Genomic DNA, 13081 nt, shown 5'->3' on the forward strand with positions numbered 1-13081 from the left:
GAGTCCCAGCTGAGAACTGGTGGGCACAGGGTATGAGTGAGGGTGTGCATTTGGGGTACGGGCAGTGGGGGAGGAAGGGCCAAGTTTGGCTGTTTGCATCCAGAACACCATTCATCCCTCTATCACCCTGGGGGAGGGAGGTTAGCCCCATTTTACAGATGAAGAAACTGAGACCTGTCCTTGGAACTGCTATCCTGGTCTCGGTCTTCCCCTCACCGACTTCTGCCAGTTATGGGGACCACCTTAGGGGCAGGAAGGAGGCTGGAGCTCCAGAAAAGGTCGCTGCTCTGAGCTCCTCAGGGAACAGGCTGAGGGCCCCGTATACAGATAGTAGTGGCACCCTTCCATCCCACCCAGTGAGCCTCCAAATGCTCCTCTGGGCCAGCAGGGCCACCCCATCTGCTGTGGGGGTGCAGGAGGCAGCTCCAGGCTCACCTGGGAGAGGCTTACCTGGGAGTCAGGCCTCCTCACTGCGGCAGCTTCATCCTGAGCCCGCACACCTGCCGGAGCTGACACCAACGCCAGCAGCACTGGCGGGCAGTGGGGAGGGCGGCGGGCTTCCTGTCAGCCCTGAATCATCTTCACACATCCGCTGATGTGCCGGACAGGCAGAGAGAGAGAGAAACAGAAACAGAGACTGTCAGAGAGATGAGAGAGAGGAACACACACACACACACACACACACCCACACCCACACACACACCCACACCCACACACAAATACACACATATAAAAGAGATATGGACAAAGACAGAGACAGAAGCAGAGAGACACAAGATTAGAAATACAGACAGGCAAAGAGAAAGAGACAGGAAAAGAGAGAGAAACAAAGAAAGGGGGGAGGAGAGAAAAAGAGAGAAAGCAGCAGAGAAAAAGAGAGGAAGACAGAAAGCAGCAGAGATCGAGCCAGGGAAGAGAGAGGGATAGTGAAAGGCAGAGACAGAGAGCCAGGCAAATACAGGCAGAGAACGAGACCCAGACACAAAATGAGAAACTGAGATGCACACATGTAGAAAGAGGCAGGGAGAGGGAGAGAGACAGATGCATCAAGACAAACAAGCAAAGTGGAGACAGAGACCCAGAGACTGGCCAAGACACGCACAGGGCAAGGGTCAGAGAGGCCTGGACACAGCATTCCGGTAGCAAGACTTTGCCATATGGACAATGTGACCAGAAACCTGGCAACCAAGAGGTGTGGGGCAAAAACGTTTGGCAAAACATTACAGGCATTACTATTAAAATTTACGTAGTACTTATTTACGAAACAGCCAGGAAGCGCAGGCCAGCAGCCGTGGTTGCTGTCGGGTGCTGGTCCTGTGCCTCCTTCGCCATCTCCACCCAACTCTCACTGCTCTCACTCTGACTGCACATCACTGAAGAGCTGCTGGGGGGCTGGTGGGAGGCTGGTGAGGGGCTGGTGGGGGCTGCCTCGCTTTGGCTGTCCCTCTGCTTTTCCAAGCACGATGTCTTTCTCCAAGGAAAAATACATCAGGCCCAAAGCCTGTGAGAGGCTTAACCAACCTTGCTTCCAAGAAGCATTCTGGTTGCACCTTTTCCAAAACAGATCTCTGTTCTTCCAGATTTCTGAGACTCTTAATGGGAGGAAATTATCCTTGTCTCTCCTGAAGGGCAGCTGGTAGATTCGAGCAACTGGAAACTTACCACCTTTTGGCTAACAGCATGCTAGAGACTATACCGTCAGAACTCCTTTCTCGTTACTGTTCTATGCCTTTGAGTCCGAATCAACTCACAGCTGATCCTCCAGCAGGATTCCAGAGGCTGTAAACCACACTGGAAGAGAATGCCCCCATTTCTCCCAGAGAGGAGCTAGTGGATTTGAACCACATGCCTTTGGGTTAGAAGCACAACTCCTCAGAACTCCTTTTCTCTGTTGTAATGGTGTTGTTGTATGCCACTGAGTTGTAATTAACTCATCGCTGACCCTCCAGCAAGTTTCAGAGGCAGTAAAATCACATGGGAGGAGATTGCCCGTCTTCCCACGGAGTAGCTGGTGGATTCAAACCATGTGCCTTTGGGATTGCAGGACAGCTTCTTACCACTAGGCCACCAGGGAGCTCTGCTACTGCTTCTGGCAAATAGATGAGAACCTATTATCTCTGAAAGGTCTATGCTGATGCTCTCTATGCCTTTAAGGGATTCCTGAAGATCAAAGCCGTATCTATAATTCTTGGGTAGTCCCACAGGAGACTCGAGAGGGAATTTGGTAATCCCAATTCCAAATTAATAACCCAACATTACAATGATATTATTTTCTTTTTTTTAACCTCAAAGCATACACTGTAATGTCATTTTCCCAATTACAAGAAAGTATTGTCTTTTACTTTATAGACATTGATTTCAAATTACTATAAACTGAAAACAACTGTTGGTTAATTGTGATTTTACTTATGCAAATTTACTAAGAAGACAAAGATTCTCCCCACTGGACCAATTGGCAGTATCAGGATGGATGGTGAAGAGATTGAGATTGTACACAGCTTTAGTTTGCTTAGCTCCACAGTCAACAGTCTTGGCACCAGCAGCCAGGAAATTAAAAGGCGCATGCCATGGGAAAGTCTGCTGTTAGGGACCTCTCCAAAGTACTGAAGAGCAATGGTGTCTCTCTGGAGACTAAGGTGCGTCTGATACAGGCCATGGTCTTTGCAATCCCTTGTTATGCATCAGAGAGCTGGACAATGACCAGGGAGGATAGAAGGAAAATTGATGCCTTTGAGCTGTGGTGCTGGAGAAGAGTATTGAGAATACCATGGACTGCTAGGAAAACAAACAGATTTGTCCTGGAAAGGGTTAAACCGGGTGGCTCCTTGGAGGCAAGGATTCTGAGGCTCCGTCTAACATACTTTGGACATGTTGTGAGGAAAGACTGGTCCTTAGAGAGGGACATCATGCTTGGGAGGGTGGAGGGACAGCGCAGAAGAGGAAGGCCCTCTATGAGGTGGATTGATTCAGTGACTGGGATAATGGGGATGGGAGTGTCAGAGACAGTGCGATTGGCACAGGACAGAGCGGAGTTTAGGGCTGTTGTACATAGGGTTGCTATGAGTCGCAGGCGACTCGACGGTATATAGCAACAACATAACATCTTTCTGGAAGATGGCTGTTTCTGATAGCTGTTTGTAACAATAATATTCTTTTCAAGAGCTCTAAGAGAACTGTGTAAACTCTCATCTTCTACTGCCAATTTATCATATTGCTAATCTATTTTTTATACATATTAACTTTTTAAAAATTTTATTTTAATAATTTTAATGAACATTTACAGATATTTTGGATTTCCATTAATTCTTTGTTGCACTAATTTATTTTTTAAAATGTACTTTAATTTTATGATTTTAATCAAAGTTTACAGAAGAGTTGGATTTTCATTCATTCATTATTGGACATTTTCTTCCCTCCCCCATATTTCTAATTTCTAAATTGCATTTATAATGCAACTTTGTGACATTAGGTGCAGCAAACATTTCCATAGTCATGGATTAACATAATGCTGCAAGTCATGCTGTGGATCTCCTAAGAAAGGCATTAAATGGCAACAAAATAATAACCAAATGGACAAATAAATTGAGAAATATACTGTAACCTCTCAGAGACTCCAGGGGATGCAGTGTCAAGCTCTTTGAATATCTACCATTACTACAATCATGACAGAAACGGCAGTCATGCTGTAACGATCTTCCCAGCTGTAAAATGAATAGTTTGACAATGGATGGAGGCCCCCAGGGCATGTGAAATTGAAATATTAGCTTTGACAGACAATACTGTGAAACTGATTATCACACCATGACGACACCCTAATTTCAAAAGGAGGACAGATTCTTGGCGCTGAACCATGTGGCTCTGTCGCTGAACATGTGGCTCTGTCGGCGGCAGCCACTGAATACAGGTGTCTGGGCACCTCCGATTCAGAACGTCACCACACACACAGATCGGAGCTCAGCCTGCGGCTTGCCATCCTCACAATCACTGCCCCTCGGTGGCAGCCCCCGTGCCAATCCATGTCCTGGAGGGGCTCCCTCTTTTGCGTTAACCCTCCACTTTACCAAGCATGATGTCCTTCTCCAGGGTCTGATCCTTCCTGATAATATGAACAAAGTAAGTGAGGCAGTCTAACCTTTGCTTAAAGGAGCATTCTTTTTTTAAAAATTTTATTATTTGTGTGTGTGTGTGTACCATCAAATCTGATCTGACTGGTACAGGAGGAGATTGTCTCTCCTTCTCCAGCAGAGCATCTGGTGGATTCGAACCATGTACCTTTGGGACTGCAGTGCAGCTTCATGCCACTAGGCCACCAGAGCTTCCTGTCATTTCTAATAACTGATCGTGGAATCTGGATAATGCTCTAGATGGTCGAATCCCCAAGACTGTGGCCTTAAGTTCTTAACAGCCACTTGTCTCTAATTCAGGAAACTGGATCTTTCCTGCATGCTTGGAAATTCTGACCAATCTACTCAGTAAACAGACAGCAGGAACACTCATCCCCCTCGTGGTTGTTCTATAAAAATGAACACTTTGAATTCATTCTACTGGAAGCAATAATTAACACTTTGCATTGCATACAAGGCAAAGAGATACCTTTCCCAGACCACACAGGACAAGAGAAGTAAGAGTTACTACTGGCATTTATCATTTAGCTAAATTAAATACTCTGGTTAATGTAAAGTCCACCCTGAAAGGAGAGGGCCAGCTAAGTAACCATTTAAAGTGGGAAAAAGATAAGGGAAAATTCCCCCAAGTAACAATCCTTGGAAACAAAGCCCTCAGTTCATCCGCACGTACATTAAAGCATGTTACCAGTGCTTGTAACCCACACAAGATGTTTACCTGGGCAAAGGCTTATTTATCCAGAGAGTTTGTTTCGACAGCTAAATTTGTTAAATTTGCAGAATTCTAGGAATGGATTTTAAGTCATAGTTTTAAAAAGCTTCAATTTTTATTATATACTAATATATTTGTGTTCAATTTGCCTTAACTATGCAAAATGTGTAACCAATCAGTTTCCCCCTGTCGGGAGTACAGAAGAGTGAAGACCAGGATGGCCAGTCTGGAGGACTTAAAGGTCACGTAGACTTCAGCATTCTTGACCCTGAGGCCAGAAAAGGTGCATGGTACCCCGCTTTCACTGCTCACGGCTCCTGGCAAGGACACAACAGCAGGTTCCTGACAGAGTGTGAGAAAAATTGGCACAAAACTCAAAATCATTAAAAAAACCCAAAACCCAACCTTCCGGTTTGCTGGATTTGACAGAGACTGGTGAAGGCCCCCAGCCACCCTTTAAGACTGGAACGGAAATCAATTACAGGGAAACCACGGACATAACGTGAGCTCTAACACCAGAGAGGAACACACTCCTGAAAAGAACCAGCCATGTAAGATCAAAAGAGCAGTGGCTTTGGCTCTGGGATTCAAACTCAGAAATACAGAAAGAGATAGGAAAGGAGGAATGGAAACAGGACATACCAAGCTGAAATGGGAAGAGTGTAGTTAAAAAGTCAATGTCACAAAACAAAATATGAATTACTGAATGGAAAATCAATCTTCTCTGTAAACTTCCACTCAAATGACAATAAAAACAAGTGACAAAACCCAACACAAAACCCGTTTGCTGAGAGCTGAAATGTGATTTGAGATCTTCTTGGGGTGGGTTGTTATTTCTGCCTTTACAATGCTTTCACGTCAAGATAGGCTTTTGCAATGCTTTCAACACTGCTGTGCTTCCAAAATGCCTATAATAATCACTCATAATAGAAGTTAGAAGGGGAGCTCTGGTGGTCTAGCGGCAAGAAGCTGCCCTGCAATCCCAGAGGCACACGGTTTGAATCCACCACCAGATGTTCTGCCGGGAAAGGAGGGACAATTTCCTCCTGTACCAGTCAGATCCGATTCGACGGTACACAGACACACACACACACACACACACACACACACACACACACACACACACAATTTAAAAAAAATAGAAGTTAGAAACATAGATTCACTTCTGTGACATACTCTAACGAGAAAACTTACACATTAGGCATTTACAAACAATCAGAAACAGTAAGTCATCAGAAAGCTATTCAGAGAATTTCTAACTCAAGGGGGGCTCTGGTGGCCTCTGGGAAGGAGTTCTGCTGCTTAGTCTAAAGCATGTAGCTTGAATCCATCGGCTGCTCCGATGAAGAAAAATGAGCAATCTCTTCCTGTGTGATTTAAAGCCTCAAAAAACCTGCTGGAGAGTCAGCTATGAGTCAGTTCTCACTTGACTCCACATAAGAAAAACAAGAACAAACTAATAAATAGAAGAAGGTGGAAACAGCCTCTAGGTACTGACCCTGTATCACGTGCTACTGTAAATTGTAACTCATCACCGTTGTTGTTGGTAGGGGCCGTCCAGCCAGCTCCTCACAGTGACCCTGTGAAGGACAGACCTGAGCCTCGCCCTGTTGACCCTGGATGTGCTCTGACCCACTGTTACAGCCACTGTGTCAGTCAATCTCGTTGAGGGTCTGCCTTGCTTCCCCGACCTTCCATCTTTCCCACTATCTTTTCAGACTGCCTGCCGTTTGCAGCACAATTCCTTACCAGCACCTGGCCACTAGAGTTCCATGGGACCTGGGGACCTCTGGATTGGAATTAGAAAAACGTGAAATGGGTTAGAATGATGTCACCCTCCCTGTGTTGGCTCATCACACAGTAGGTAGAAATCTCCTGTAGCAGGATGTGGTCCTGAAGTCATCTAGAGCCATGAAGGATAAGCGTCAGGACCACAAAGAGCCAACACCTATGTGTAGTCAGACACACCTACCTACCACCTACACGCTCCAATTTTCACTGTTTCTGACACCCACGACACTCCCTACTTCTCTGCTGAGGTCAGTAATTCCTTGCAATGGTCACTCAGAAGTCAGACCATTCTGACAATTAAATGGTCTATTAGGAAAGCAACAGGCTATTAACTTGAGATCAGGATCAACTTGGAATAGAATGCAAGTCAGGAGGCAGGATCAACTTTGGCAACAGGCAGAGCTTCCAGCCAGCACAGCACGGCTCCTGGTCTCCCAAGCCAGCCAACAGCCCCTCTCTGGGCATGCCCTCCGCCACCACGAGGCACCTCTCCACCTCTGGCATCCATGGGCAAGAATGATAGCTCTTAGCTGTGCAGGCAAGCCTCCTGGCCAAGGTGCCCACTCTCTGTGGGTCTCTACCTCTGGGCCATCAAGCCATCACACTATCATGTCAGTCTCCTGATTCCTTCTGCTGTGCTCTGCTGGACTTAACAGAGCAGTCTTTGTTTTTTTAAAATTTGTATTATATTGATATTTATCTTTTTTTTAAAAAAATAATTCTGTGTGTGTGTGTGTGTGTGTGTGTACCGTCAAATCGGATCTGACTGGTACAGGAAGAGATTGTCCCTTTCTCCAGCAAAGCATCTGGTGGATTCGAACCATGCACCACTGTGATTGCAGTGCAGCTTCTTGGCCACCAGAGCTTGCCAATCTTATCCCTAAGAACATTTTAAAATGTCACAAAATTTTTAATTACTTTTTTAGTGATTCAGCACAATGACTTGGAATAAGTTAGCATTACAATTACAGACTATTTGTAGTTATATCTTTTCTTTCATTTTAAAAAATTTTTACTTTATGTTGATTTTCATACAAAATTCAGATACGTGGTGTTTCAGTCACATACACTGTTTGACCCAATCCTTGATTCGCATTGTGTGGGCAGTTTCTGGATGTCTTCACTGTGTTTAATGTTATAGGTGGTCTGGAATCTCAGCACAAGGACACTGGGTCCGATGGTTACCCTTCATCTTGGTCTCCCTCAGCCTTTGTGAGACTGACCTTTCTATACAAGCCTGGGTGGCTCTTAGGTGCCATCGAGCTGATGGTGACCCACAGTAATCCTATGAATGGATCTGAACTTGAACTCTGTCTTATCCTGTGCCATCCTCAGCATCTCTGACACAGTCCATTGCTTCAGCCACTCTCTCCATTTTGTTGAGCTTCCTTCCTCACTTATACTCAGATCAACCAAATGTGATGTCCTTCTGCAAGGATAACATGCCCAAAGGTGGCAAAACTGGCCAACTCCCCAGCTGGACCACAAGGGCCTCAAGCTCCTATGTGCCTAATAATTGATTCGTCTCTTGCAAATCAATCAACTCTAGTAGACTGATAAACACAAGATCAGAAAGGTCATGGATGAGGGGAGCTCTGGTAGCCTAGTGGCAAGAAGCTGCACTGCAATCCCAGAGGTGTGTGGTTTGAATCTACCAGATGCTCTACTGGAGAAGGAAGGGCAAGCTCCTCCTGTACCAGTCAGATCCAATTTGATGGTACACACACACAAAATAATAAATTTTAAAAAAGAGAGGTCATGGATGAGACACCAATGACCTTGCACCTCCCCAAGCTGGCTTTGCTGAATACTTGAGAGGGCAGAAACATCCCTAAGTTGGCTCGGCACATACATATTATAAAAGAATTATGGTATAAAATTAATTTCTATACAGTGGCCTTGAAACAGGAGGTAAGTCAACAACCCCTATTCTTTGACCTTGAACAAGGTGGTTGTTATGTGCCATCGAGTCGCTTGTGACTCATAGTGACCCTATGTACAACAGCCCTAAACTCTGCTCTGTCCTGTGCCAATCACACTGTCTCTGACACTCCCATCCCAATTATCCCAGTCACTGAATCAATCCACCTCATAGAGGGCCTTCCTCTCCTGTGCTGTCCCTCCACCCTCCCAAGCATGATGTCCCTCTCTAAGGACCGGTCTCTCCTCACATGTCCAAAGTATGTTAGACGGAGCCTCAGAATCCTTGCCTCCAAGGAGCCACCCGGTTTAACCCTTTCCAGGACAAATCTGTTTGTTTTCCTAGCAGTCCATGGTATTCTCAATACTCTTCTCCAGCACCACAGCTCAAAGGCATCAATTCTCCTTCTATCCTCCCTAGTCATTGTCCAACTCTCTGACGCATAACAAGTGATTGCAAAGACCATGGCCTGTATCAGGCGCACCTTAGTCTCCAGGGAGACAAGGTAGAGGCACAAAATCTTAGGATTCAGACACCCTACCCCACCCCGATCCTACCTGTGAGGGACCTCACCAAGCTAAACCCTCCAAGCCTTCAGCTCAAAAACCTCTCATAAAAGGTGAGAGCCTCAAAGACTGAACACTGAACCCTGCGCTCTCAATCAACACTGAGATTCTTCATTCAGAGCCACCGATGTGAAAACGAACATCCTGTGGTTGTATTGCCCTGATGGTCTCACAATAGACTGAGGAGTTTATTTACAATAAACCACACAAGTAACAAATGGGTGGAAGTATGTAAGAAGTGTGCAGAGCACAGGGGACAGCTGGCCAAGCCCCTGCCTCAGTTGTCCAGTGTGTCCCCGTGAGGTCTGCAGGGGACACGAAGGTAAAGCCACCCCTTTCACACTGGGGCAGCTCATTAGATGTCTACCCAGCACTCACGGAGTGCTTTGTGACATCTCAATAGGCAACCATTCATAAATGACCTCCACCCATCAGAGGGTAGGACCCCCAAATCAGGTCAGCCTCACCATGGCCGACTTGGGAGGTGGCCTGGGCCTCCCTGTGGGTTCCTCTTTTAATCCTTCCTGTAAATCTATGTAGGGAGGGCTGGGTATAATGGCAGACCAGCCAGACTGGAACCCAAACAGAAATCAAGGGGCTGGTGTACTGCTCAGTGCTGCCACCCTGTGGGGGAAGGTGCTGGAGCCGGGAGAGCTGGCCCCAGGCTGTCTGTCCTTCTGACCAGAGCTCTGACCTCACCCTGTTCCTTCCCATGCTCACCACCTGGGATATACTGGAGTCCATTCATCTCTTTGAGGGTCCTCCACTGACCCTCTACTTTTCCATGTCCTTCTCCAAGGACTCCCTCCCAACAGCATGCCCAAAGCAAGTTTCCCCATCCTTGTCTCTAAAGAGAACTCCAGCAGCGTGGTTGAGTTTAAAAGGCCAAGTTCATCCAACTTCAAACCTGTGCCTGGACGTTACCCACTGCCTCTCATCCCTTCCCACGATGAATGCTACATGCAGGATGCGTTACTATCAAGTCCTACAGTAGTTCTCGTTAGCTAAATCTGAAGTTATTTTGGTTGGTTTTCCACATAGGTGATAAAAAGAGATTTAAAGAATCAAGTGAATTTGAATCCCGTCTTCCAAGGCTGCTCTTCCCATCACCCCATGGATGTACACTCAGTGTGCACTTATCCGGTTTCCTACCTAAATGCTGACATGCAGCATGAACATCCAACAGTGAATGGGGCCTGTGCCTGTGCTCTCTGGAGCTTTGGAGGGGGCAGGCGCTGGGAGGGAGCAAAGTGTGAGGGTCTCTGGGGGAGGCCCATCCACAGTGGGACCTATAAATAGCAGCTAAGACCCTCTCTGAAGCTGTCTGCCAGCTTCAGAACAAAGGCTGTTAACCCTATCTTGGCCCTGAGTGCAATGACTCTGCCCCTTCTCTACATGATCCCCAAATTCCAGAAAACCCCCAAATTGACTTCTAAACCTCACCCACCATTCAGCTGAGGGGAAAGTAACCTGTTTTCAAAGGCTGGACTCACAAGCAGAGACAGCTCCTGCCGTGCCTCCCGACAGCTGGACGCACGGGTTCCCAGTTCACAGAAAGCAGCTATGTGTACATTTGATACAGAAGAAATTTTGATTAATAATCCAACAGCTCAAAAAACTATTATCTTCTGGGTCATGCCTTCCTTCCACCCAGTTCATGTTTTTTATTAACCAACAAATAATTCTTTTGACTTGTAAGTAACTAATAGGTCAGGCATTTTCCACAATCACGTCTATCCAAGCGGCTGACCATAAAAATGCCACATAGCACACACTGACAAAGGGAATTTGCCCATTCTCATCCACCTTAGAGGGAGCCCTGGTGGCCTAGTGGGTAAGGAGTTGCACTGCCAAACCAAAGACAAGTGGTTCAAATCCCCTGGTAACTCCACAGACAGGTAATCTTAAATGTGCAACAATGAAAATCCAATTTATCTGTATAAAACTTTTGTTAAAATCAATTTTTAAAAAAATGGGGAGAGGAAGTGCTACAGGGGAAAGAAAAAAAAAGGATGGGTAATCTCCTCCCATGTGGTTTACTCTCTGAAAACCCACTAGCTCAGCCCCTAAATTGGTTCCAACGTCACGGCAACGCCTCCCTGCCATCCTTCCTATGATAGCCTTTTAGGTGTGCCTGCTCCCTCTCCCTCTCCCATTCTTCCTGGGAGAATCCGTCCTTTCCTCAGCGTCACCACTAAGTCCCAACAAGAGACGGAGCAGAATTCATCTGTTGTCGGACCACCCTGCAGCTGTGTGCCATCAAAGCCGTCTCCCCTCATTGAGACATTCTTGCCTCAGATCTTGGTCTTCACGGTATTCCGCCGTACCTCAGGGTTCAACCCCCGGAGTGAGGGTCTCTTCGTTTGGGTTTTTATAAGCTGCACCTTGGTGGTGGTTTGACCACAGAACGGTAGACTGGAAAGGAAGGATATTCAAGACCTATGGGACTTTGAAGTGTGATCATCATCACAGACATTTATGACACTGCAACTCCGCTGCCCGACCACACCGCTGGGCCTCCTACTTGAAGCAGCTAACTAGTACTAGAAGATAAATTTTGTGAATTTTCTCTCCGAAAGGTAAGACAATAAAAAACTACAAATGCATGACCAAGCTTCCAGCCACTTATGAAGGCTTGATTTTAGTTCTCTCATCACCAAGGAAGGTAAACATGAGGTTATGGAGCCTAGTTCTCCTCTTTTTACTGGTTACAAGACTGGTTGCTTCACTGATTTGCTTACAAAGTTTGCATATACTGTTTCACACTATTCTTATTCCTACTGTATTTCAATGATTCCCATGCATTGTTTTGTAAAATTAATCTTGCCCATAATTATCCTTTCCAGCAGGATCCTCCCCCATCCCACCAAACTGTATAACCCTGTGGTTTCACCCCTTTCTATCCCTCCCCACCATGGGTTGCCATACATGGTTTACTAGTTATCCTTTTATAATTTATCAATTTCTCCTCTTATACCTTTTCCCCTACTGATTTGTAAGAACTGTGCATGAATTGTTAATTTTCCCCATTTGTAATTTGTCTTCCTTTTGTGCCACGGTAATGACGCTTATTAATGGATGCATAGTTAACAGGTTCTGACACAGAACACCATCTCAGCTCATCGCAGAGCACAAGAGCTTGAGAGATTTTTCCCTTTTAAAACCACCGGAGGACTCCAAGTCCTCTCCACGACACTTTTGCCTGGGGAGCAGGGAAAGCAACCAACCAGCTCAAGCACTCCTATCATCAGTGATTCCCCCCACCCCCCCGACATTCCAGCACCCCATCTCACACTCTCCCACCAGCCAGCTTTCCCCTAAACATACTGAAAACTCAAGCTTCCAGCTTTCTCTCACCACACTGCTCTTTGTCCGCCTGCAGAAGCAGATGAGAAAAAGCCAGGTAGCAGGCATCCAAGCAGCAGCTCACAGACATCACCTGCCATGAGGTGGTGTCACTCTCGTTCTGAGACTACAGCAACTATATCTTAAATACCTGCTTTCTTCCTCAATTCTGAAAGGGAAACCCTTTATCACATTCACCTAACGGAAAACCATAGTTAAGATTGTTAGGAAGAAAGAAAATGACATCTTCAGACAAAGGGGGGTTGGGGAGAAAGCATGGCGGCACAGTATTTCTGATCACCAACTTGGAAAATAATGTCTCAATAAACTGGTAACTTTCAAAGGCAAGATGCTTTTCTCAATTAACTTACAGGCCTTGCTTCTAAGTTTGGATGCTGTTACTCAAATTTACAATTGACTTAACTCTCCTAAGGAGCTGGAAGAAAAAAAAAAAGTAAGCATTAACTATTACGTAAGGTTTTTCTTTTATTTAAAAGATCATTCACAAAATACCATATCCATAGATTTCCTTTCTGTCATATAGCTGAATGTGTGAAGTGTTTGGAATCCCATTCTTATATTTGAAAGTCAACTGGATTGCCCAGAAGTTTAGATGATTTTG

This window comes from Elephantulus edwardii, unplaced genomic scaffold, assembly GCF_000299155.1.
Source record: "Elephantulus edwardii isolate Elephantulus edwardi_28Jun2011 unplaced genomic scaffold, EleEdw1.0 scaffold00080, whole genome shotgun sequence".
NCBI lineage: Eukaryota > Metazoa > Chordata > Mammalia > Macroscelidea > Macroscelididae > Elephantulus > Elephantulus edwardii.